The sequence below is a fragment of the Peromyscus eremicus genome, chromosome 2, assembly GCF_949786415.1.
Source record: "Peromyscus eremicus chromosome 2, PerEre_H2_v1, whole genome shotgun sequence".
Lineage (NCBI taxonomy): Eukaryota > Metazoa > Chordata > Mammalia > Rodentia > Cricetidae > Peromyscus > Peromyscus eremicus.
In genome coordinates this window covers 159867348-159893326 of record NC_081417.1, presented here as the reverse complement: position 1 = coordinate 159893326, position 25979 = coordinate 159867348, and positions in this window count along the sequence as shown.

Genomic DNA, 25979 nt, shown 5'->3' with positions numbered 1-25979 from the left:
TATGATGGAATCAATTGGCTGGGGCACTCTGACCTCCTCCTATCACCATCTCCAACCTGATTGTCTTCTGTTTTCAGCATCACAAAATACCATGCATGCACTTCTCACAGGCTCTATATCTCCCTTTGCCCACAGGTGGCCCCAATCCACATGCTTCTATGACCCCTTGAGGTTGCCTCAGTTACTGGGGACCCTTTACTTTGGCTTTCTTCACCCCAAAAATAGTAGGAGCCAGACCCCTTTAGAGCAAAGGAAACCCAGCTGACTCCGCAGGCCTGGTGGCAGGAGCCCAGATCTAAGTGCTGAATATTTCTGGTTGGTTTTTTTTTTCCCCAAGCAATCTGCTAATGGAGGTGAGAAGGGGGCTCCCAGAGTTCGCAGCTGCCTCTGCCAGCTCTGGGTAATGATGCGTGAAGGCTGACACCTCCCAGTAAACTGTGAACTTCCAGATATTCCCATTCCAAGCAGCTCCAGTGTCTTCCAGCAGGTGGGCCTGGGTGTCAGCAGTCCCCTGCAGCAGTGGGGGATGGTCTGCTCTGGAGCAGGTGGGCCTGGGTGTCAGCAGTCCCCTTTGGCAGTGGGGGATGGTCTGCTCTGGAGCAGGTGGGCCTGGGTGTCAGCAGCCCCCTTTGGCAGTGGGGGATGGTCTGCTCTGGAGCAGGTGGGCCTGGGTGTCAGCAGCCCCCTTTGGCAGTGGGGGATGGTCTGCTCTGGAGCAGGTGGGCCTGGGTGTCAGCAGTCCCCTGCAGCAGTGGGGGATGGTCTGCTCTGGAGCAGGTGGGCCTGCAGCTTAACGACTTATGGAGTCACAGAGTCCTCCCTTCTTTGGAACCTGGGGGCCGATACCCTCCAGTGCTCCCATGCACAACATGGTGAGGTTCACCTTGTCTGCACATGGGGAAGACCCAGGAGGGTGGGTGGGTTCACAACTTCTTGTAACCAACAGATGAATGATCCCGCATTTCTATTCCCCCTAGCAACCAGTGGGTCCTGCTGCCCTCTACACCTGTGTGACCCCTTCCCCCAGGTCCTGTCTTTCTTTTCTCTTTCCTGAGACCTGTACTAGACCCTAGAACTGGTTTCTTCTTATTTCCCAGTGTGAACAGAGCTGGGGCCTGGGCCTTTGAAAACTCTCTGCTTCGAGGCTGGGGGTGCGAACCCAGTTGGTAGAGTTTTTCTAGCATGCATGAAACCCTGGATCAGATCCCCAGCACTGTATAAAACAGGAGTGGTGGTCCATGCCTGTAATCCCAGCCCTTGGGAGATGGAGGCAGGAGAATCAGAAGTTCAAGGTCATCCTCAGCTACATAGGCAGTTAAAGGCCAGCCTGAGTTACATGAGGCCCTGGCTCACAGAAAGCAGGGGAGGAAGAGGAGAAGGAGGAGGGAGAGAAAGAAGGAGGAAAAGAAGGAAAGGGGAGAAGAAAGAAGGGGGTGAAGGGAAGGAGAGAAGACCACAAGTTTGAGACTCTGAATCAAGAGATAGCCTTTGGAGTTCTGCTCTTGACAACAGCAGAAAGATCCTGGTTCCCATCGGACCCTGTGCTTCAGCCAAGCACTTAGCACTTGGTTTCCCAAACAAGGAAGTCTCTCCCCAGAAGGCCACATACCTTTCCAATCACCATCTCCCCACCAGACCTGTCCATCTTGTGTCCTGAGCATCTTAGTTCAAGCCCCTCCCCAGCAGCCCCGCCTGACTGTTGTGGTGCTGGGTTCAGAAGCTTATGCTCTGTCATTGTCTAGGTACCAGCTAGGAGCCGATGTGGAGGCAGAACATTCACCGAGGAAGGGGTGGGAAGGAGCTTGGGCAGGTGTCAAGTGACTCTAGTACAGAGAGGATTAGTCACTGGTTATCTGTGCCCTGGGGGGATCAGGGCAGGTAGCTGGTAGCCCATGAGTCTATGGTGAAGGTGGAGGAACATGGGCTTTATGTGGGTTTGAATATGGAGGGCAGGCGCCCACAAGAGGGCTTTATTAGTTCTAGGAATAGGCCATTCTGCGAGGGGCAACATCTCCAGAGTCAGCCAGGCCGCACATGTCAAGAGAAACTGGCATGGTTAATATACATCCCACTAGGTCTCTGCCAAGATTTCCAGACCTCCCTGTAACAACAGGCAGTAGAAGCACGCAGCCTGGAAACCTTCGGTCTATCCTTCGCTTGGGAATACTGTGCCCGCATGTACCTTGCAGCCCCACCCACTGTGTAGACACCTGGCCTCTCAGTTCCTCGAATGTGTTCTGTCTGTCTTCCCCAGGCCAGCAGGGGGAAGCCATCTCTGAGCCTGATTGCAGCTTAAGGGTCCTTAGAGACTAGGTACTGCCCGTGTGAATGGGACTCGGTGAGAATGAGTTCAGACCCAGAAGGTCCTTCCTTCCCCTTCCGACTTCACCACGACATCCCCAGAATCCATCTCAGACAGGGCCCATCACCAGGGACATCCCACAAATACTTGCAAGAGGTTTCCGATCCTCTTGTTTTTCTACATCCTTCAGATGGATGGAGGTAGGGTCTTAGGTGGCTTCAAGGTCACACAGAAAATAGTTTCAAGGTCACACACTTAAGAGGGGAGGGCCAGGATTCAAGCAGGGCTGGAATGTCTGTTCTGTCCTGTTCCTGTACTGCTCTTACCGCCCGTGGTGAGCCTTCGGGACAGCAACAAAGTCTGGCCTCGAAAAGCCGTGGCCATGACCAACCTTGAAGGCACTCGTTTTGATTAGGGTACCAGAACCAGCACTGGCAGGGTAGAGGCAGGGTGGGGGCAGGGTGGGAGCAGGGGTGGGAAGGTCAGCTTCCTCCACCTGAGTGCTGATTAGGAGAGTGAGCTTTCACAGTTCCCTCCAAGCAGACTGAGTGACTTAGGGCAAAAGAATTGAACCAAGATGGAGATGTTCAGGGCTGTGCCCTTGAGTGGATCATTCCTGATGCTTCTAGCTGCCTGGGAATCCTTTGCTTAAAGACACCTCTGAGAAAATTTGAGCTCAATCTCCAGCAACCACACTGGGCCGCTCACAACCCCCTCTAACTCCTCTAGACTCTGAAGACACCTACACTCATGTGCACAAGCCCAGACACAGGCACGCACACACACATAATTTAAAAATAATAAAAATTAAATCTCTGAGGTAGAGAGATGACCCAGCAGTTAAGAGTAACCCTGCTCTTCAAGAAGACCCAGGTTCAATTCCCAACACCCACATCGTAGCTCACAACTGTCTGTAACTCCAGTTCCAGATGCCCTCTTCTGGCTCTTCAGATGTCAGGCACACATGTGGTGAGCAGACATGCATGCAGGCAAAATACCCACACGATGTAAAATTTAATTAAAAAAGAAAGATACAGCGGGCAATCTCTGCCTCGCTGTAACATGGCATCTCCCTTTGTGCCTGCCTGTGTTCAGATTGCCCTGGTCTCATAAAGACACCAGTCCTTTGGATTTGGGCTGTGCCCTGTCTGTCATGACCTCCTCTCGAGTGAAGTAAGTGGGCCTACAAAGGCCCTGTTTCTAAGTGAGGTGGTGTCCCAGGCTCTGCCCTCCCCGTAGCTGCTCAGGGTGACATGTTCTTTGGAGCCTGGGGTACTGACTGGCCTTCACTTGGGCCCAGCCAGATCCTGTCATGTCCCTCAAATAGAACCATAAGGGATCTGGATCCATGCAGGCTCCTTCTCTCTCCCACAGCCTTAGGTCAGTGAGGGTTTGAATTGAGTGCCACCCAGCTCCCGTCCAGCTGAGATGGTGCGGGACATAAATGTCCCAAAGCCACTCTCTTTATGGGTCCATGTTTTCCAGTAGAAAAGCACAAGAAACGTGATTTTTTTTTTCATTTTTAAAATTCTTGAAGAAGTAATACACTTTGGTGAGGGGATGTTAGCATTCAGTGGGAAGGTGGTTTCTACCCCATGGCTCTGTCAGTCACTTGGATGGTTGCACAGTATCTGGGAGTTGGCTATGTAGGTGACTCCAGCTTAGACACAGGGGACTGAGGGCAGACACGCCCCCTGCCCTGGGGCTGCAGCCATGGATCCAATGCAATCTGATAGAAAGGGCTCACAAGGGACATTCTGAGTGTCTGGAGTCCCGGGGAACCACTGAGGGCCCAGTGAAGGACAGACTGGAGAATGAGCTTCATCTCTCTCTCTCTCCTCCCCTGCCTTCCCCTCTCTCACCTCCTCTCTTCTCTCATTTCTCCCTGCCCCCCCCCAGAGTCACAGCCAGGGCCCGTCTCCAGGGCCCGTCTCCAGGGCCCGTCTCCAGGGCCCGTCTCCAGGGCCCGTCTCCAGGGTCCTTCAGTACTTAGCCCCCTACTGTCCCTCTTTCCCACCGCCTCCACTCTCTCCCTTATCTCCTACATCCAGGAGCTCAGCCCACTCCCAGCTCCACCAGCCTCGTGGGGTACGCATGCTCTAATCCTGGTCTCTACCTGCTGCCTCCAGCTGAATTCCATTCTGAAGGGACTGGGGTGGGGATGCAGAAGTCCAGGCCCCAGCCTAGCACACTAGGCCTCTTCTACTTGTCCTGAGCAGGGGTCTCAGCAAGCTCTCACAGCTGCTTTACTGGCTCAGGGCAGAGTAGGGGAGCTCTGTTTCCTTCAGGGAAGCCTTAAAATATAGTCAAGATATGCTTTGCTTCCAGAGAGGCTCTATGGAGGTGTCCACCGGGGCCCATGAGCAGCATTTACTAAGAAGGGACACTTCAACCACCTCCTGTCCCCCAAGACTTAACATACACTGAGCTTGTCCCTCTGTACAGCCTGGGGGCAGGAGAAAGTGGAGATTGGTTCAGCTGACTCTACCCACCCTGGGTTAGTCGGGCCAGGCCTCCATCCAGCAAAAGCCCACCCACCCTCTGTGGCAGGAAACTGCAAAATTGAAGGAGGATTTTGGCAGCTGCAGTCATTAAGATAAAAGTCACACTAATGACTCAAGCGTTATTTAGTTCTGATATCTTAATTTAATTGGATCTTTTTTAATTAAGAAAAAGAGCCGTAATCCTGCAAGCACTGAGCTGTTGCTTTTCCATGGAAGACCTGAAAGGCCTGGGCCCCTGATTTGTCCTGTTGTCAAAGGCCAGGGTAACTCTGGGCAGGAAAAGAAGACAGGGCCTGCTGTCCAAGAACAGGAAGCATGCGACCACTTGGAGAGACAGGCCAAGACCACACCCCAGGGTCAGACTCACACTGATGATAAGATCCAGCCTCAGTGTGGGCTCCGCCTCTACACACCGAGGGTAGCCCCACATCAGCCCTCCTGCAGCCATGTCAAACCTCTGCCACATCCCCCCACCCCAGTGTCATTTTCTCCTTGTCCTCCTCAAGGACAATGGCCTCCCCACGCCATTCTGACCAGGGTTGGGAGGGCAGTGGCAGGCTGGGGGAATCTGCCTCCAAGCCCCGCCTGGCTGCCCTCCCCTCTGCCTGGCTGCCCTCCCCCCTGCCTGGCTGCCCTCCCCTCTGCCTGGCTGCCCTCCCCTCTGCCTGGCTGCCCTCCCCCCTGCCTGGCTGCCCTCCCCCTGCCTGGCTGCCCTCCCCTCTGCCTGGCTGTCCTCCCCCCTGCCTGGCTGCCCTCCCCCCTGCCCAGCTGCCCTCCCCACTGGGCTTTCACAGCCTGGCACTGCTTGGTGAGGGTGATGGATGGTTTACCAATAGAAGTGGAATGAAGTTTTAATAGTCTCAGATTAAAGGATCAGGGAGCAGAGCGGGGCAGCCAGCTCAGCTGTATGCTTCAGATTTTCACAGAGTACAAAGCTTAGAACTCCGCAGAACTGGTCAAGCCACAGATCAGTTTGGGGGTTGAGGACACAGGAACTAAGCAGGATGATTCTGGTGACAGAGGCTCTCTGCCACATGTTGGGTGTACCTGTGAGGACTCGGTCTCTGGGGCCTGCCCAAGATCATGATGTCCTCAATGAAGCCAGCCTGCTGCTGCACTCCTGTTCTGTGAGCACTCCCTTCTGTGTGCAGCGCTGAGGGAATGGAGGAAGGATGGTCCTTGGGTCCTCCACCTGGAAGAGAATTCCAGGAGATCACAAGTCAGGTTCCAGAACACATCTTTGTTTTTAAATGAGAAATTGGTTCTCTGCTCTTTCTTAGGAAACACGATTTTCCTGTTGTTTGGGGGGATTCTTTGTCAAATAATGTTTACTTCCTTCAAAAACATCTGTGGCTCAGGGATCCTGAGGGAGAAAGTGGATCTATATGGGAGCGGATGGTCACCTGCAGGACGGTGATTTCTGTCTCCTGCCTCTCCCTGCTGTGGGGTTACAGGGTTTCTGTCTGTCTCTCTAAGGGGAAGTAAGGCAGAAGGTGACTACTGCCTTGCTCTCACTCCACTTCTTGGAGCCCTCCGAGGTAGCCCTGCCCATTTTCTGTAGGTGCCACTGCCCCTGGCCTCCTGGAGTCCCCTAACACATGTGTCCAGTCTCACCCTGCTGAGCTCAGGACTGGGAACTTCGCAGAGTGTACGAGTGGCCTACAGTGTACCTTAGTGACATGGGCAGGAAGTCCTTGTCCCCCCTGGGGCTCAGTTCCCTTCTCTGTGAAATGAAGCAAGCACAAGAGGAGACCATCTGTGTCCCTATTAGGCCACAAGGATCCACAGGCATCTGGGCAATGGCTATGGCCCATGCCTTCCAAACCAGCCATGACATGCAGGTCAGACAAGGCCAGTGGACCAGGAATGGGTTAGCAGGGATGAGGTGGGAGGGGTTATGCTTTGAGATCTCTGGGTTGAAGATCCAGTGTCAGCAAACATGGGACTCCACCAGCTCAGTAAGGAGATCACCTAGGAAGAAAATCGTAGCAAGTGGCACCTGGGGTGGGCGGCTCAATGAGGCAGAGAGAAAGATGGAAGTCTGAGAGCAGCCTGGCCACCGGAGGGAAGGTGGGTGACATCCCCACTGTAGCCCAAGGGTCCAAGACCATCACCTGAGAGAACTGGAGACTCAGTGCCATGTGGTGCGGACTTTGAGGTTCAGCTACGGGCACTGGAAACACAGACCCTCCTCAGGATGTCACACAGGATGTGACTCAGTACGTGGCACCTCCCATGTTACAGAACCCTGTTCTTCATGAGCAGGCAGGCAGCAGGCAAGATGCACCATCCAGGCAAGAGCAGACACCCTCCTGTGAGGAGACAGGGCTCCCGGCACCTGCTGAGTGGGTACCACAGGCTCCCGCTCCAAACCTTCTAAAATAATCTCAAGCAGAGGACACCGAGTCCCTGGCCTGACAATGGGCTTCGGCCCAGCAAACCGTCAGCTGGCTCCCAGACAGGGGAGGGGCCGTAAGCCTCCTGACACACAGCGTGCTCACGGCAGGGTCGGGTCCTTGTGAGGTGGCCTAGGCGAGCAGGAGCACTAATTCCCATCAGAGAGCCTCTCTTCCTGAGCCAGGACAGTGATGGATTTGTTCCTCACCCTGCTCCCCAGACGCAGGCATGGCTCATACACGGCAAGAAATTCACTCCCAGCCAGGCGGTGGTGGTGCACGCCTTTAATCCCAGCACTCAGGAAGCAGAGGCAGGTGGATCTCTGTGAGTTTGAGGCCAGCCTGGTCTCCAAAGCGAGATCCAAGAAAGGTGCAAAGCTACACAGAGAAACCCTGTCTCGAAAATCCAAAAAAAAAAAAAGAAGGAAAGGAAGGAAGGAAGGAAGGAAGGAAGGAAGGAAGGAAGGAAGGAAGACATTCACTCTCACCTCCCTATGTCGTGGTGGCTGCTTTCCCTAGCTGCTGTACAGTGACCTAACCCATCCCATGGTCTAGGTCAGAGACGAAATTGTCAAGACTCCTGAGGGAGCCCTGAGAATCCCTTTAGACTTTGCTCCACTCACAGGCCATGGCCTATGTGCTGAATTAGAGGTGGTGATCAGGGCAATTGTGGGGCACCAGAGGCTGCCCTGCCTATGAGCACCTGCTTCCACAAGACTTACGGCCTGAGGGCCAGCATGCCCAGAGCTTTGGAACCCTCTAAAATCCTCTGAACCCCATAAAGTCATGTACAGGGGACAGTCACTTTGGGAAGTTTGCTTGGTTTGCAGATGCAAAGGCACTAAGCTGTTTAATTTAGCATGTTCTTGCCACGGCTGGGGGCGTGATTCGGGTTGGTGTCTCCACTGTGGCACCATCCAGGCAGTGGGTAGTTGAAGTTCCACTTCCCTCCGAAGCCGATCCTTCTGCTTGACTCATCTCAACAGGCTGCCGGGGCGCTGTAGAGCTGCCTACGTGTCCCCAAAACGTTATCTCTCTTTTGGAGATGTCATCCGCAGCCATCTGAAACTACCTGAGTTGTAACAGTGTTCTCAGATGGCTTATCTCGCCCCTCTGGCTGGCACAGACAAGCGCCTGCGGAGAAGGATCTAGTGTTTCTACAGCTGTCAATAAACCTCAGCTAGGTGTGGCTGCCACAACCTCCAACCACTGAGCAAGGTGACCCTCTGCTTCCCCAGCCCCTCACCTCCTGGACACGGGTTTGTGTCTACTCAGAGGCCATCATAGCAGCACCTGCCGTCCTGATCCGTCTGAGGCTGTTAGGTACTGACAGAAACATTTCCTTGAAGCCCCTGTCTATCGACAACACACCCTCCTCCTCCTGCCCCTGACCCCTAACCACACCTCAGTGCCACCCAAGCATGAGTGTACCCACACCCGAAAACCGTCACCCCCACCTAGACATCAAATCCCAGCCCCGCACCCTGTTTCTGTCCTAGACTCTTCCTCCCACACATCAGTTGTGAGCCACTGTGTCCAGACACTGAGCACTCCAGGTCTGCCAGGAGCTCCATCACGGAACAGTTGGGAATGAGCGTTTGGGCAACCTGTCTCCACACTCCACAGAGGAGCCAGGGTAGACCTGACTCACAGAGCCTGCCACGCTCAAGAAGCCAGGCAAGGACTGAGGTGCAGGCCATCAGCAAGGCTCAGCAGGCCAGCCAGGCTGGGCAGGGCTGGTAGGTGTCTCCCTGTGCCTTGGTTCTCCCGAGACCTGGCTAGTGCCTATTGGTTTAAGAATTTAACTCAATGGCAGACCAGTTACCTAGCAAGCACAGGGCCCTGGCTTCAGTCCCTGTCACTGAAGAAGAAAGAAACCAGTGCCTGTTGCCCATCCCGGGCCCATGTCTCAAAAGGACAAGGCAAGCAAGGGACTGTTGCTCGTGGTCAGCGCTCAGTCTTCAGGGGCACAGTGTGGACCAAGGCCAAAGTTCTAGGCCTGGTTACATCACTGTTCTTTGAAGTGAGTCCTTCATTTTCGGGGTTCAGAGTCAAGCAGAAGGCAAACCCTTAGTTACAAAAGTACCATTCTGTCCAATGAGCCATGGCGAGGGCTCTCCTTGGGAAAGCCCTGCTCCATTCCCTTCCTGGTATTCCCTTTCACCTTCATCCCCAGACCCTCCTCGGGTTCCTGCAAGAATAAGGAAGCTGGCTGCTAGCCAAGGCCTGCCTTGCCTCTCCCTCAGCCAGGCTGGCCCCCCAAGGCTTCCTCGCCTTCTCTCCTTCCCTGAGGTGGGTGGCGGCCAGGAGGGATTACAGCTGCAGATGTGATTTGTAAGGTGCTGCAGGAGGCAGCTGCCCTGGGATTGTGTGTGCTGCAGTTTACAGTGAGCTCTGAAAATTAATTAGAGAGGGCCGCTCTTTACCCAGCAAGTGCTTAGGGCTCATTTATTCAGGGGCTCTCTAAACCCCTGCTGCTGCAGCTTGGGTACAGCTTAGCCTTGGAGCATGTGCTTAGCATGCGCAAGGCTCTGGGTCCCATCTCCAGTGCCAAAAAGAAAACTGGCTTCCCCGCTGCCTCAGAAAGCATCCTCCATCACCATTCCCAGTCCTGTGCATCCATAGTGAGGTGTAGCGAGTTCTAATTATGGGTGCCTGTGTGTGCATCTGCCTGCTGTGTACATATGTGCACAAGGCTGAGCACGTGTGTGTGTGTGTGTGTGTGTGTGTGTGTGTGTGTGTGTGTGTATGTGTGTGTGTGTGTGGTCTCTAGCCATAGCCATGGCCCAGGGAGTTCTCTGCCCCCAGCTCTCACCACCTCATATGGAAAGAGGGTTTGGAGAAGGGAGTAATAGGAGCCACGGAAGACTGTGGGGAGGAGGAGCAAGGGTCTGGAGGATAGGGAAGGCAATGGAGAGGAAAGAGGAAACAGGGAGAGTTCAGAAGTGGGAACTAGAGACAAAGCCTGGAAAGACATAAAGACAGGGAGAGAAAAGCAGAGGTGGACAAAGGAAGGAGGAGAGGGAGGAAGGGGGAGGAGGAGGGAGCAAGGGGAGAGCAGAAAGGGGGCAGAATAGTGACACCCTGAATATGAAGCCAAGCATAAGTACCATAGAAGAGGGCGTAGAGGTACCCAAGTAGGGTCTCTGGGGCAGATTGGGTCTCAGGAGCAGTGGCTATCCCATCAGGGTACCCTGTGTTATTTGGACATAGCCCTGCCCACCCTCCACTGGCCAGATCCCTGGGGCAGAAGGTTGGGTCTCCTACTGTCCTGTCTTACTCGGCCCAGATCCAGTCAAAATGGAACATCCATTAAAGACAGCAGGAGGAGAGAGTTCACAGGGACAGTGGTCCCTGAACATGGTCAGACTGGGGACTGGTCTACCCAGGGCAGAAGACCCACTTTCTAGGCATAGCCTGGCTCCCAGACCATCTGCTGGAGAGTGAGGAGGTCAGGAGCAGGGAGTTGAGCACAGTCCACACCGGAAGCTGGCCTTCCCCAGAAGGGCCCTCTCTGCTGGTTGTGCTTGGTAGAGCTGACTGGTCAGCAACACCAGGTGAGGCTGGCGTCTCCCTGGATAGTCTTTAGCCCACCGAGTCCCCCATTAAAGCCATGTCTGCTCCAGTGTATTTGTGAGCAGGAAGTGTCTGGGATCCCGAACCCCACTGTTCATGGACACACCTCCAAGGAAGGAGCCATGCATTTGGGGGAGGCCATCTTTTCTTGTCATGCTGTAAGATTTAGTTTTCAACTTCTAGATTAGGGTAGAGTACACGGTTCAGCCCATAGTGCCTCAAAATCACTTGAGAAAGAGTGCAAGGTGTTAACCTGTGTCCTGTGCTCCCCAGAGATTGGAGGTGAGTACCCAGGATGAGTAAGCTGGGACCTGTGTGGCCTGGAGGCCTTCTCATCCCCCTCCGGGCCTTGGTCTCTATGCATACACTGTAGAGTCGACCTTATCTGTGCTGGATGTGGTGAGAGAAGATTAAGGTTATTTTTAAGTATGTAAAGCGGTCTTTGGAGACACTCCTGGTGTAAATAAGGTTGATTTTATTACCCATAATAAACATTTATTAAGCACCCACTGAGTTCCAAGTCCTGCAAAGAATACCAAAGAGACCCCGGCCCAGCTCTGCCAAACTTGCTTCCAGCCCCATCTCACCTCCCTTTCTCCAAGGCTGCTGCCAAGTCAAACAAACAGGTGGAAGAGGCCTCGGGCAGAAAAGCCTACAGTAGTGTCTTCAAGGACACTCCGGGCTGCTCACTGCAAACCTCAGCTAGGTGGACCTGGACCCGCCACAGCAGCAAGTGCTGGTCCCTCTGGGCGTCACTCCCCACTCCAGGGACTCCCTCCCCTGCTTCCTTCTTCCCCTCCCTCCTCATCCACTCCCTTTGTCTTTCTCACCATCTTCCCCTGTTTTTCATTTTTATAGATCGGGTGCTCCTGATGAGCAAGTAGCCAGTGGCCCCCAAGTCTCTGCCAAACCCTCTTTCTTGGGCTCATGCCCACCCTGTGAAAGATGGACAGAGAGGACTCTGGTTCCAAACAAACTCTCTGGAATTGCTGGCTCTGCCAGCATTATCTATATGATCTCAAGTATAGCTCCTAACCTCTCAGTGCCTGTTCCCACATCAGTAAAATGGGACAATCCTATACTGTAAGTTAATGTATGGAATTATTAACTTTTAACATTGCCTGACAGAGAAAAAGTAATCAACAAATGTTCATCACACCACCACATCACACCATTACCATCTTCACCACCACCAGCATCACCATTATCATCACCACCATCATCACCACCACCATCATCACCACCACCACCATCTTCACCACCACCAGCATCACCATCATCATCACCACCATCATCACCATCATCATCACCACCACCACCACCATCATCATATCACAATCACCATCATCACCACCACCACCATTATCATTACCACTATAACCTTTATCTCTACTATCACCACCATCATTATTATCACCACCACTATCACCATAACCATCACCATCATCATTATCACCACCACTACCATCACTACTACTGAACCATCAGGTAAGACATGGTGTCTTGATTGCAGCCCCTACAGCCATACCCAGTTGCTGTGGCAAATCCTCTCGGTAAGGTCATTTTCAGGAGGTGAGGCCCACTCAGCCAGCTACCCTGCCTACCCTTCATAACTCTCAGTGGGAAGCTTCTAAAGCCCTGTGTCCATATCTGAGCCGTATTAAAGACACACACTGAATTACAGTGACTTGTGAAGCCTCAAGGACGTTATTCCAACTCTGCTGGGACCGTGGAGGGAGATGGGCTCCCATGCTGGGCACTGTGTGAAATCCAAAGCTCCCGACAGATCCAGATCTGCCCACTCAGACTCCTTACTCTGAGCCAATCCTGAATTTCTCCCAGGAGGCATCCTTTCCCTACTTCTTCATTTGATCCCTGATGAGACACAAACCTCCAGAGAAGATACAAACGCCCACAGTCTGCTCTAGGCCATCTGCCTGTAGTATGAATTAGGGCCCATTTGGAGAATATTGGAGAACTTAAATGTTTAGAGACTGGGAAGGAGAGAAGATACACAGGACAGGGAGGCCAGGGGCCAACACTTGCCAGTCTTTTCGTGTGCCAAGGGCTAGCCTAGGGTATCATCGGAGTGGGAGTTCGGCTTCTTCTGGCCCCAGCCAGGACCCTGGAAGATGTTCTGATCTGTGTTTTTAACTAAGGAGATCCCTTTAGTGTGGTAAGCTTTGTCGTGAAGGTCGACAGCAGGGACAGCTTGGTAACTGCTCGCCATTTCGTTCAGTGACTCTGCACTACCCTCTTTTAGAGGCCGGGTTCTGTTGGGCTCCTGTTAGACCAACACTCACCCTGCCCAGGAGGCCCCTTTCTCAGGTGGGTTGATGGACTTCCTTCTGCTCTCTGTGTAGATCAACAGTCATGGTGGAGAAGCCTGGGACTCAGAAGCTCTGATCACCTGGCTGGGCCGTGCCAGGAGTCTCCTTAACAGCTCTGAGGCTCAGCTTCCTCAACTGAGAAACAACAGTCATTCCAGGCTACTGGGTGGATGAGTTATTTAAGCAGTGAAAGGTTTTTTGCTCACAACTCCAGAGGGTGCCTGATGAGGAGGGCAGGGTAGCAGGAGCAGGGACCATCCTGTCATGTTGCATCTTCAGTCAGGGAGCAGAGAGCAGACGGCAAGTGGGACAGACCCATAAAACTGTATGGCCTGCCACACTTCATCCAGTGAGGTGGAACCTAAAGGCTCCACAATCTTTACAAACACCACCGGCTGAGGACCAAGAATTCCACATGAGCCTCTACGTGACATTTCATATTCAAACAACACCGTGTTGTGAGAATAGATGGGGTCTCTGTTTGTAAAGGGTCCAGATCCACAATAGTAAGTATTCCCTGTTGCCACCCATCTGCTATCACAGAAAGAAAACTGTCTTAGACCCTTTGAGCTGCTATAACAAAAGACCATATACTGGGTAACTTTTAAATAGCAGAAATGTATGTCTCATGGTTTTGTAGACTTGAAGTCTGTTATCATCACCACCATCATCATTACCATCACCACCGACACTATCATCACCACCACCACCATCATCATCACCACCACCACCATCACCATCATCACCACCACCATCATCATCATCATCAACATCGTCATTATCACTATCATCACCATCATGATAGTCCCGGTCAGTCCATGTACAGTGAGGGCTAGTCTTCTGTTCACAGATAGCCCTGTTTTCTGTGTCTTCTCATGGTGCAAGAAGTGAGGGGTCTCCTGGGCCTCATTGGAAGGGACACTAGCCCCAGTCAGCAGGGCTCTGTTCGGTGGCCTAATGCTGCTACTCTGAGGCTAGAATTAGAAGCTCCTGATGCTGGAAAGGGCACAGGCATCCAGGCCATAGCAGGAAGGAAGGCTGCTAAGGACAGAAGGGAAGTAGAAGAGCAAAAGAGAAAGCCGGGCTGGCTGAGGGCCCAGTGTGAGGGAAGGCCAGCCCGTGCTCAAACTGTCCGCAGGCTGCTCCCTCCTTGGCGTACTCCCTTCCCTGGCCACAGCAGTGCTGAGAGCGAGGTGCTGGCCCTAGACTCCCATCCGCGTTCTCCGTTCACATTCTCCTGGGAAGCCATGCCTTCATCTTAAGCCACATTTGTGGTTCTGGCTTTGAGAGGTCTACTGGACAGGCCTCAGGTTCCTCTACCTGGCATCTTGCAGGACCAGGTGGGCACGCTGAATCACGAAGGAACAGAAAGCCGTCCCCTCAGCCTTGGGACCCCTCCACACCGCAGCCACTGCCCTAGCAGGTGGGCCTGAGATGGGGTTTGGTGGCTCACCAGACTTCCTGCAAGCTTGGATGGTGGTTCCCATTTTAGGCTCAGGAAGCTGAGGCCTCAGAAGGTGAACTCAGACAATAGCGGTTCTGACTCCAAGCACCAGGGCGCCTTTGGCTCCAGGGATCCTGACTACTTCTTTGTCATCCTGAGAACCTGAGAACAGCCTTTGAGCCATTTCTACAAAGGGAGCTTTGGTCCCTTGCTGCCATAGACTGGGTGGTGAGATCACAGGCCCTGCTGCCTCACACTTCTCAGGCCACACATCCAAAATCAAGGTGCAGGCAGGTCAGAGCCTTTCCCAGGCTCTGAGAGAAAAACTCAGCAGCTGCCGTGACTCCTGGTGGCTTTTGACATTCCCAGACCTGAAGCGATGTCACCTCTGCCTCATCCTCACAAGACCTCCTTTGTGTCTCCATGCCTCCCCCATCAAGGATACCTTCCATTGGATGTCAGACCATGCTGACGTTCCAAGGTGCCCATCATCTTAACTGACTGCTTGGGAAGGCCATTTCCAGACACATTCTGGCATTCCATGTAGACACACACTTTGGGGGGAACCTGAATATACTCAACTCCTGTATCCCTGTTACATGATAGTCCCGAGGGTAAGGAGTGAAAGAACTCATGCACAGACGGGACTAACTGCCCAACAGGAAACCATGTGGGTTCAGTGCCTTCCTAGAAGAACCCCTGGCACACCCCCAGCCCCACGGTGGGGTCCACATAGGAAGCACAAGTCACCACTCAGGGAAGAAGCTTGGTCTGATCACCACCAAGAAGCTAGAAGGTCCAGGTGCCCTGCAGTGTCCTGGGGGGGCGGGGGGAGGCAGCAACAGGGATAGCCAGGTGTGGGGACCTGCAGCATGTGCCAAGCTCTGGGCAGAGGACTATGAGCATCAAGATGGTCCTGTAAGCCTACAAAACAAGGCTCTGTGCAGACACTTCCCATGAAGACCCGGCAGTATCTGAAAGGAACCAACAGGGAAGGGTGGCCCTCTCCCACTGCCCTGGGGTTAACCACCCCAACATACAAATGATGAACTCCGAGGTTAGGGAGTGTTATGACTCATCCCAGGATGTGTGTGGGACACTCCCTGGCTACTGAATGGAAAAATATATTACCCAAGTGGCTGACTCAGACAGGTCCTTTTGCCAATGAAGCTCAGATAACTGGTGCTGGGCACAGCCCACGATCAATATACCACTATTTTTAACTCCGGGATCAGCAGGGTCATTTTCCAGAGAGGAACGGCTGTTTATTCTGCTCCCTCGGCTCTGTCCTTCTCTGAGCCTCCCAACCTCTTGCCCGGCCTCAGCCCTCTCTGCCTTGGGAAAAGGCTTCCAGGGTTTAGATGAAGAGAGGCCAGGGGTTTGATGGCTGAGACAAGGTGAGGGTTGTGGACTCCCAGCTCTCAACAGACTGTTGGGTAATTTGTTTACATGCCCCAGAGTTTCCAGACCCAGCTTCTCCGAGCCTCACCCCAGTCCACCCCAGGGCCCCCAGGAAAATGGAAGGGAGGTTTATTGATGGTGTAGACCCCCAATCACAGCCATGTCCCAATGGCAGCCATGCCTTAGCTCTGGACCACTGCTCTGTGCATGTCCCCTGCCTCATCCCCAGCAAGATCTGCGCCTCTCTGCCCTTGTTCTCACCCTGAAATGGCCCACACTGCTGCCTCAGAAAACAAGGAGCTCCCAGGTTACTCATGTTAAGCAGTAGACACTGGTCATGGCCGATCCCCAGATGCTTGTCCAGCATCTTTAGGATGTTTCTTTACTAAGTCATGTGACCCTGCAAGATGGAGTCAAGCCCGTGGTGGCCTAAAACAGGAGCCTAGGCTCTGTCCCACCCTTTGTTCCTCTGCCCCACCCTGGCTCAGCTCGGCCTGTCTGGACAGATGTCTCCCTACTTCCCACGTATCTAAATCACAGCCACCTGGAGTGCAGGCAGAGGGATGGACTTGACCTTATCCTGGAAGTACAGGCTCCTTGTAGATCTCTGTTCCCCAGGAGCCAGTTCTAGACTATGGGTCCAGAGTCCACCATCTGCCTATTGTTTGTAAAGCCCCGAGGAGAAGCGACACAGAGACCCACGCCCAGCTCTGCTTTAAGTCACTACATGACTTTGGGCCGGTCACCTGCCCTCTCAAGTCCTCTATTTCCATCCTAGAGGACCCCTGGAATATAATGTCATCTCTTTTATGCCTGGATGAAGGGAGACTCTAAGTTCTATCTCAGAGGGAAGAAAATCTGTAATCAACCAGTAATGCCTACCATTGGCATAGGTGGGGTGGGTAGGCATACTTATTTCTCATGTTCATACCTACGACTGATGTGGGTCTTTTCCATTCCTGACTTTCTGGACATTATGTAGCAAATGACCAGGTGACTGGGTCCAGGAGGTGGCCCTGACTGCACAGACAGTGGCCTTGGGGCACAGGGGAATATGAAGTGCCTTGTCATGGACCAAATGTTTGTGCCACTCTTCCCCAAACCCATGTGCTGAAATTCTAACTCCCCAACATGATGGCTTTGGGAGGTTGAAGAGCTCATGTTGGAATTCATGCCACTTTCAGGAGGCCTGAGAGAGGCCTCCTAAAAATACTATACCCTCCACAAGACACCATTGAACCAGGAAGTGAGTTCTCACAAAACTCAAAATGGGCCAGCACTTTTCAACTCACGAACATCAAGAGCCATAGAAAATAAATGTCTGTGGTTTGTGAGCCACTCAGCATATGAGACAGAGTGAGAGGACAGCACTACAGTGCAGAGGAGCAGTCCTGGATAGCCAGAGCAGGTCCTGGAGAAGTGTCCTGACAGTCACATTTCACAGATTGACCAAGTGTGCAGGATCCCCCAGAGTGGGGTCACCTGCCACTGCTGGGGGTGGGGGGCTTGTTGAGGAGGTTGTCTGACTGCTCTGAAGGAGGTAATAAAAGGTGGTGGTGAATGTTGTGAGATGGGAGGCCTGCAGGGAGCATCCTCACAGGTTTCTCCCCTCTGCCTGTCCAGGACCATAGCCTCTGAAGGCCATCTATAGATACCCTGATGTGTGAAGCCACACACAGGTGACTAAGGCATCAGAAGTGTCCTGGCTGTGTTTACTGAAGATTCTCTGCCTTAGAAGAAAACCTGGATTTGCTCCAGAGAGCTCCTTGGGCCTCCGAAGCCTGTCTTGTGATCCCATCTCTGCTTTTGGTGACTGATACAGACCATGGCGCCCCCTCCTGGTCAGCTGTGACAGACAGGGCTTGCACAGGGTCTTAGGTACCACTCACCCCTGCAAAGACTCCTCTGTTCAGGGAAGGGTGCTCCCTTAAGACTCAAGCCCCCAAACTTGTGTGACTGTAGGCTTTTCATCCAATTACCTTCCTCACTACCAAGGCTCCTGTGGTATAATTGGGCTGGCCTTCCATTTCCACCCTATGTTTCTTTAAAATGCTCTTCCAAGGCCTTGGTCTAAAGCCAAAGCCTCCATATTTTCCTTAAAGGGACAAAGAGTGTCTTCTGCTTCGTGGCCTTTATCATAACCACCCAATTCTGCCACTGTGGCTGGAAAGATCCCAGAGACAGTCCCTGGGTGGGTGGGCTGGCTCTGTGCCAATAAAGCTTTATTTATGAAGCAGCCAGTTGGGGTGACAGTCCTCCAGCCTTTGTTCTAGCACACTGTCTCCAAAGCTGTTTTGAGCCACTGGTTTGTGCCATTCCACAAAAGCAGCATTGCAGAGTTATGTGAATGAGATACCCTGGGAGAAAACGAACTTCACTGTGGGGTTTCCCATGCTCCCTCACTGCTCCCACAATGCTGAGATTCACCAGAAGCAAGTTGACACACATTTCCCAAACACATTTGACCATGAAACTGGGAATCCTGTTTTCTTTCCTCTCCTCTCCTCTTCCCTCCCTCCCTCCTTTTCCTCCTCTCCCCTCTCCTTTCCTCCCCTTTCCCCACGTACACTTGTTGACATCTTTCTTGCAAGCTCCCAGAAGGGATCCACGTGTTCACACCCAAGTTTCCTTAAGCTATGAGACAAGTGGGGCATGGCCTGATCCAGAGCCATATGCATCATCTCTATGGCATCCCCATTTCACAAAGAGCATCCCGGGCTGCAGGTCCCAGGCATTTGAGAGTTTGAGGAACAGAGCCCCTTGGATGTCACTTGGGACTGTCACAGTGACCCATCTCAGGAAGATCCCTTGTCCTACAGGCTCTCCTCGTCAAAAGTCAGCTAGAGACTCCAATACTGTAGAGGGGTTTAGGAAACAGTGGCTGGGGCAAGAACTGGGAGATACTGGCCCAGGGGGTGTCAAACATGTTCCGTGGCACTTGAAGTGCCCTTGAATTCTTATTCTCTTTAGCCAGGGACAGGAAAGGTGGCTAGAGCCTTTGGATAATTCAGTAGTGTGGCAGATATCCCTGTGCCAAAGCACCCAGGAGAGGTTCCTGGAAATGTACTTTGTACCTTAACAAAGAGGTGAAGACATCACACTGGGATCTCAGAGAAACTGGCATGGCTCCAGGGAAAAGCATTGTTAGGCCCTACCATCTCATAGCTGAGGCAGACAGGGTCAGATGCTGCACAGAAACAAGACAGGGGCACAGAGTGGAGGAAGTCTCCAAGAACCCCTAAGTTTGGATCTTCTTTGTCACCCGGCAGTGTCTCAGGACTGAGTTGTGGCCTCTGTTTTTGGTTTTTTGTTTTTTTTTTTTTTGAGACAAGGTTTCTCTGTGTAGTTTTGGAGTCTGTCCTGGATCTCACTCTGTAGACCAGGCTGGCCTCAAACTCACAGAGATCCACTTGGCTCTGCCTCCCGGGTGCTGGGATTAAAGGTGTGTGCCACCACCGCCATCCGGCTGAGTTGTGGCCTCTTTTATGAAAAGGGGCCCCCATCTGCTTTGGGCCTGTCTAGCCCCATCCAGTCAGCTCACAGCCCACTCCTACCCTCTGCTCTGAGCTAGGCATGGATGGGGAGCTGGGGTGGACTAGGCCACAGGGACCAGACCTGCCTTGGGGGGCACCTCTGAGAAGGGGCGTGGGGTGGAGAAACTGAGGGCCCTGGAGATGTTTTCTAGCTGGTGTCTGTCTGCCCACAAGAAGAGGCCCCCTCCTGCCAGGCCAGGGCCTACAGTTAAACTCTGGGCTGAGGGAGGGGTAGCAGAGAAGAGGGAGAAGCCTTCTGGAATGAGCACTGAGAAGACAGGGAAGTGAGGCAAGGTGTCAAGTGAGCAGGCCTGTGAAGGGCAGGAAGCCAGCGAAGAGGCTGGTGGGGCAGACGCCACTTCAGGCATGGGACACCGTGTGGTCCTTCCTCCATGGGCCGGGTAGCCGACAGGTTACCCACTAACAGGTGGCAGATTCGCCACAAGGGTCAAACAGGGCTCCTCATGACACTCGGAAGATCCTAGGGTGATAGGGGGACATGGGCAAAAACAGGATGACCAGGCCAGACGCGGTGTCACTGAGGAGGTCGAATCCGGTGGAGCCACCCTGGTCTAGGTGGGAGAAGAGGCAGACCGTGAAGTAGTTTGTGGCAGCTTCCAGTTGCTTCCCTCCCCTGGCATCTAGTAATCCCAGTCATTCATCATGAGGCCGCCTAAGACTCCAAGCCCAAGGACCCTGGGCACCTCAGCCTGTGGAACTGACCTGCCCCAAGCACCAGTCTTCAGGTCAGACTGCTGACCTAAGGTGACCTTGGGGCAAGTCTTTTTACCTTTGGAGGGGATATCTCATTCCTAGCCACCTCTACCAACACTGTGCCTATCACAGCCTCATCCACAGAGGGGCTCTCAAAAACGTGGGAGACATGTGTCCTCATCATGTGACTATGAGAAAGTCACCTCATCCATACATCAAGATGACCATGGGCTCCATGAGGCTGCTAAGAAATCCAGGCAAGGTGAGGCACACTTTCAATGACTCAAAGCCGAAGGTGCTAGGGAGCCATGGGGAGTCCAAGGGCAGAAAAGCAGGACCTGTGCTGGCCATTGGCAGTTTGGCTGCATGCAAGCCTGCACGGAGGAGGAGCTGACAGCGTCAGACAGGCCTCTATCCCAGCACAGTTAGTCCTCTCTCCCTCCATTGTATCCTGCCACCCAGAGGGTCCAAATGACCTCATCTGACTGGAAGGCCTCACCCACTGCTGGTCCTCTCGGGGCTCTCATGTGCCCAGGGGCTCCACCCTCTGCCTCTGTGGGCACTGGAAAGCCAGAAGACCAGATTCTGCGGTTGTCTCCAGCCTCCTTCCCGGACTCCCAGTGCCACACATCCCTAAGGGTGCTTGCCTGGCCATCGTTCCAGGATGGTTCAAGACCCCAGCAACTTTTGTGCATTTACTACAGAAGGGCCGGCAGTCATGTTTTTCCAATTGCTAAGCAACGGTGGCCATTCTCGCACATGGAGAAAATTGAAACATTGATTTATCTATTTGTTTTGCAACGAGCACTAGCGGCTTCATTACTCTGTTCCCCGGGGACACCCTCCCACACATTTGAATCGAAAATTAACTCTTTTTACCTAGGAATGGGCAGCGATGGGTTTTTAATTTGGAGAAAGTACAGAAACAACGGCAGGGCTGGGCACCAGACAGGGAGGAAAAGCCGGCCAGCAGGGACCTCAGGGAGCTGCAGGCATGGAGCCTACTGAGCTCTGCCAGCTATGGGTGAGTCCTGCAAAATGCACCAGCTGTGAGTGACCCTTGGGGCTGTAGGGAGGAGTCTCTAGCCAGACTGGGAACAGATGGGTTCTAGATTTCTGTCCCCTGCTCCCCGCCACTGAGACTCCAGCAGCAGAAACCCACATCATCCTCCCGCCGTGGTCCTTGATCCCAAGAGCACAAGCTCCTGGTTCACATGGTTCAGTTTCTTCTTCTACTTCTAACCAGGGATGATAGCCAAGAGCCCTGTGTGAATCATGCCTCAGTTTCCTGAAGTGTCTCAGGAGAGGAGCCCTTCCCGTTTCTCGCTTTCCCGTGATTACAGAGTTAAATGAAGCCACGGCAGAGCGCATGGCAGGTTTCATACTGGCAGGTGCCTCTTCGCTTCCTCCTCGTCCCAACCGAATGGTCATTTTCCGGAGGTGCTTGTTCCGGGAGAACTCCATTGTTGTTTTTGTAACTTTGACATCACCACTAACAAGAGATGCTGTCTCTGCCTCCCCAACAGCTGGTGTCTGCCCCAAGAGTCAGCCTTCAGGGGAACAGGGCCCTCCTTTGGTAGGAATTGGTAATTACCATAAATGAGGGCACAAGGTGGCATCTACTCCAAGGAGAAAGGGCCGTGGTCCCCTAGGCATCCCGCCATCTCTCAGGCAGACCATTTTACCGGCCTGCTCTCTTCCCCCCTCTGGCCCTGCTCCCAGGACCTTACCGCACAACCTTCAGTCAGTCTCTGCCCAGCACACTGCAATGTGGCCATAAAAGAACTTTCTGGAATTATCCCTGGCAAGATCTGCCTGGGCTCTCACATCTCATAGATTGGAATCACTTGGGGGAAAAAAAGCTAAACACAAATAAAAGTTCCATGGTCAAAGATCTATGTCTTGTCTCTGCAACAGAGCTGGTCAAGGGCTTGTTGGGTGCCGCCACCGACGTCTATGGGACCCAGGCTCCCCCTGTCTTCTTCCAACAATCTGCTTCAGCTGCTTGTGGGCCAATATGGCTGCTCTAATGCCAACTGCCATAGATACATCCCAGCTTCCAGGAAAGAGAGAGGCACAGCCCTCCCTTTAAAAGCATTTCTGAGAACTTCCACATGTCACTGTCACATCCCATTGACCAGTGTTCAGGCACATAGCCACACCTGATGCAAAGAAAACTGGGAAATGTCCCACAGCCATCGAGGTGACTGTGTTTCCAGGAACTGAGGTATTGGAGAACAAGGAAGAAATGGATATTTCTGCTGTGGATATCAGAGGTATATTCCAGAACTTTCTGGGTCTCTACCCTCTCTATGTCCAGGGTCACCTGCTTGTCTCCTCCCAGGGGTTGTGGTTGTAACAGAGCCCCAGATCCCCAGGGTAGCCTTGGCCTGGAGCAGTGACCTGAGGGCAGTGACCTCTACCATGGCAACTGACTGTGAAGGACAGGAGGCCAGCGAGATCAGCTCACCCTTGGTGGAGAGAGCTGCCAGCCTGGCTTCAGCAGCAGAGCTGGCCTCCTGTGCAGCTGTTCCCTCCTTGCCATGCTTGCCCACCTGGCGAAGAGTAGAAATATGTGGGAGCTGACATGTGCCAAACTGTGTATGTAACACCAAGGAGCCTGAGCACAAAGGAAGTACCATGGAGTATGAAGTGGGATGGGTCAGTGCACTGAGCTCTGGATAGCCGGCTGAAATCATCTGGTAGGGCTAAGAAAGGAATACCTTTTGAACTCTTCTCTATGGAACTAGGCTTCCAAGAGAGAGAAAGCTCCCAATATTACTTTTCTGTTGCTGTGATGATACACCAAAACCAAAAAAAAAAAAAAAAAAAAAAAAAAAAGCCCCTTATGGAAGAAGGTATGTCTTGGCTTATAGTTCTAGATGGTGAGTCCATGATGGCAAAGAAGGTATAGCTAGCAGCAGGCACAGCGGCGGCAGTCACAAGCAAGAAGCAGAGAGTGAGCCGGAAGTGAAGAGAGGCTCCGCCCCTTAAAGGTTCTGTAACTTTCCAAACAGCGCCACCAACTGGGGACCCATTATTGAGATATGTGAGTCTCTGGAGTCTTCCTACTAGAAGAAAGCAAGCCCAGGCTGAGCTGTCCATGGCAGAGACCTCGCTCCCTGCTGTAAACAGGGTAAAATCTTCCTGAGTCCACTGCTCCTGGCTCTCTGTCTGTCCTCTGAGTTCCTGGGTTTGCTCCCCAGGTGGGTGAGTTCACCAGAAGGTTTGGGGTGATGGACACTGGGATAAGCATCTAGCTATTTATAAGGAACCGTCTCTCGAAAGAAGGACACAGGCCAGAGTTCCCACTCTAAAGCTTTACTCTCTGGCGTCAGCCATGCAGCTATGGACTCCCACACAGGATATGGGAGCCGGGTTGCCCCTGGGGCCTCAAGCCCTTTGAGGGGTGAGTACTTCCAGAAAGACGATCCATCCAGGATGGCTGAGGAACTCTGCTAGGAGTCGACTCTGAGGACACCCTGATAAGCCCTCGCGATGAGGGCCACTGCCGGAAGCATGAGATCTTCGATTCCTTTAGGCATCAGTGATGTGCAGTTAAGAAAAAACTGCTGAAGATGGTGAGGGAGGGAGAGAGATGGCAGGCACTGGAGCCACCCTGAGAGGCTCTTGGGAGAGGGGGCACTGGGTTCCACTCTGATTCCAACAAGGACTCGTGGGATTCGCCACCGCTGCCAGAGGCAGTGATGACTGGAGCTGGTGAGGGGGCGTAGGAAGCAGGCAACAGGAGACAGAGGGTGGTCGGCCGCCAAGGATAGCTGAGCTGTCCTAGCAGGATTCTCACAAAACTAGTCCCTGGGGGTACAGCCAGGCAGGGGACTTGAAGGAGCATGACTCATGTCTTGGTCCAAGGAGCAAGCTCTTGACACAACCAAGGGAGGAATCTGTGATGGATGCCACCAAATCCTAGGGACACAGCAGGAAACAGCACAAACCGACGAGGCTGTGGCTCAGGTCAGCCGCGTGCTCGGAAAAGGGAACCCAAACCAGCTTGGCCAGGTTTAGAAAACCCTTGAGCCAGATGGGCTCAGGCCAGTGGACCTCAACTGAAGGCCTGTTGGTATCTGCAGACATTATCCTGTGTCAACCTGAGGGAAGGATGCTGCTGGCATCTTGGGCTGGAGGCCAGAGGGTCTGCCGAGGCAAGAACAGCCCCCAGAGCAGAGCCATGTGGCCCAGGAGACCAGGGATGTTGAAGACTAGAAACCCAGCGGGAGCGTTCAGAAACTTAATACAGCTCACAGACCATATATTATGTAATGTCCCCAGTGGGGCGTGGAGCGCACCCCGTAATCAAACGCATTAATATTTCTACAGCAAAATGTATGAATATTCACACGAAGAGGGATGAACCTGGGCTATAAATAGCCTCACATCCGTTCAGGTCACGTTTTGCCATCAAGTGAGTTATGAACAAGCTTGTGGTTTTCAGAGCTTTATGGATTTTGGAATTGGGTTGTGAGCCTGTAATATAATTTCAGGTCGTGATAAATGCTGTAACGATAACAAAACAGAGGCGAGGAAGGAGTAACAGGGGTTTAGGCAGAGTGGCCACAAAGGGGCCTCTGTGTGCTGACAGGACATCCAAGCAGACGCCTGAGTAACATGAGGGAATACACACAAAGATGAGCATCCAAGGCCCTCAGGAGGGCAGCACGTATGCAGGGGATGCTCAACGGGATAATGTGAAAATGGACCTTCCCTGCAGGGCTTCAGGACCTGGGCTTGTGGGGAGAGTAGGAAGAAGGGTGTGAATGTGGGAGGCACACAGCAAGCTCCAGGAGAACAAAACGGAGGGCCTTGAAGGGTGAGAGAGGAGAACTCAGAACTCAGGGTGGCCAGGTCACAAGAGAATAAAGATTAGGGAGTGTGGTTCATCTCTGAGAAGCCGGGAGGTAGCACCCACCACTCATCATTCACTGGTCTCTCGTTATCCCGAGATCTCGGGCTCAGGGCCCTGGTTCATTTTACACTTATCTGCTTCAGCATGAAGCTGAGCCTTTCATCAACATCTGCACCCCCACAGCACCCCAGACACAGTTCCACAGTATTACAACATGGGCATAAACCTTGTAGGGTTTGGAAGATGGGCCAGATAGGGCCGTTCCCAGGAAGGCAAGATCCAAGGGTCAGTGGGCCCAGGGAAAAGGGATCAAAATATGGGTTAAGTGTTTGGAGGCATGAAGAAGGACGCTTCTGTGCTAGCCAGGGCCTTCCGATTGTGGACTCTGCCTTATCATAGAGACATCTTAGAAGAAGCCATGGACATCAGCAGGTGTGTTAAAATAGGCAAGAGGGTGGCTTGCGCTGTCAATAATCCCAAAAAATTAGGGGACTGTTCCTGGCTCACATGCCTGGGTCCTTCCCCTTTTGGAAAGGAGTCTTGATTAGACTCCACAGAGCCCACTGTCCCCTGCAGGCTCAGGCTACTCAACCATGGGGCATATTCCATGGCTTAGGAGCTTTCAAACCCTGCCAGCTAACATCACACCCAGGACCAAACCGACCCTTTGAATCTTGGGACTAGCAAACTGGCAATGTCAAGTGGTTACTCCAAAACCAGGTCTCCCCTGTGGACTGGCAGCACACACTCAAGGCCTCATTCCCCTCCCAACACCCATGGCTAAGTATCTGGAAAGCCAAAGGCCTCTCTGCAACCAGAAATCCCTGCCCTGCCCTGATGGGAAATCCCCCTAGTGGCCAAGAGGTCTTTAGGCAACATAACCATGGGACACTGTCTCTTCTACCTGCCACAGCC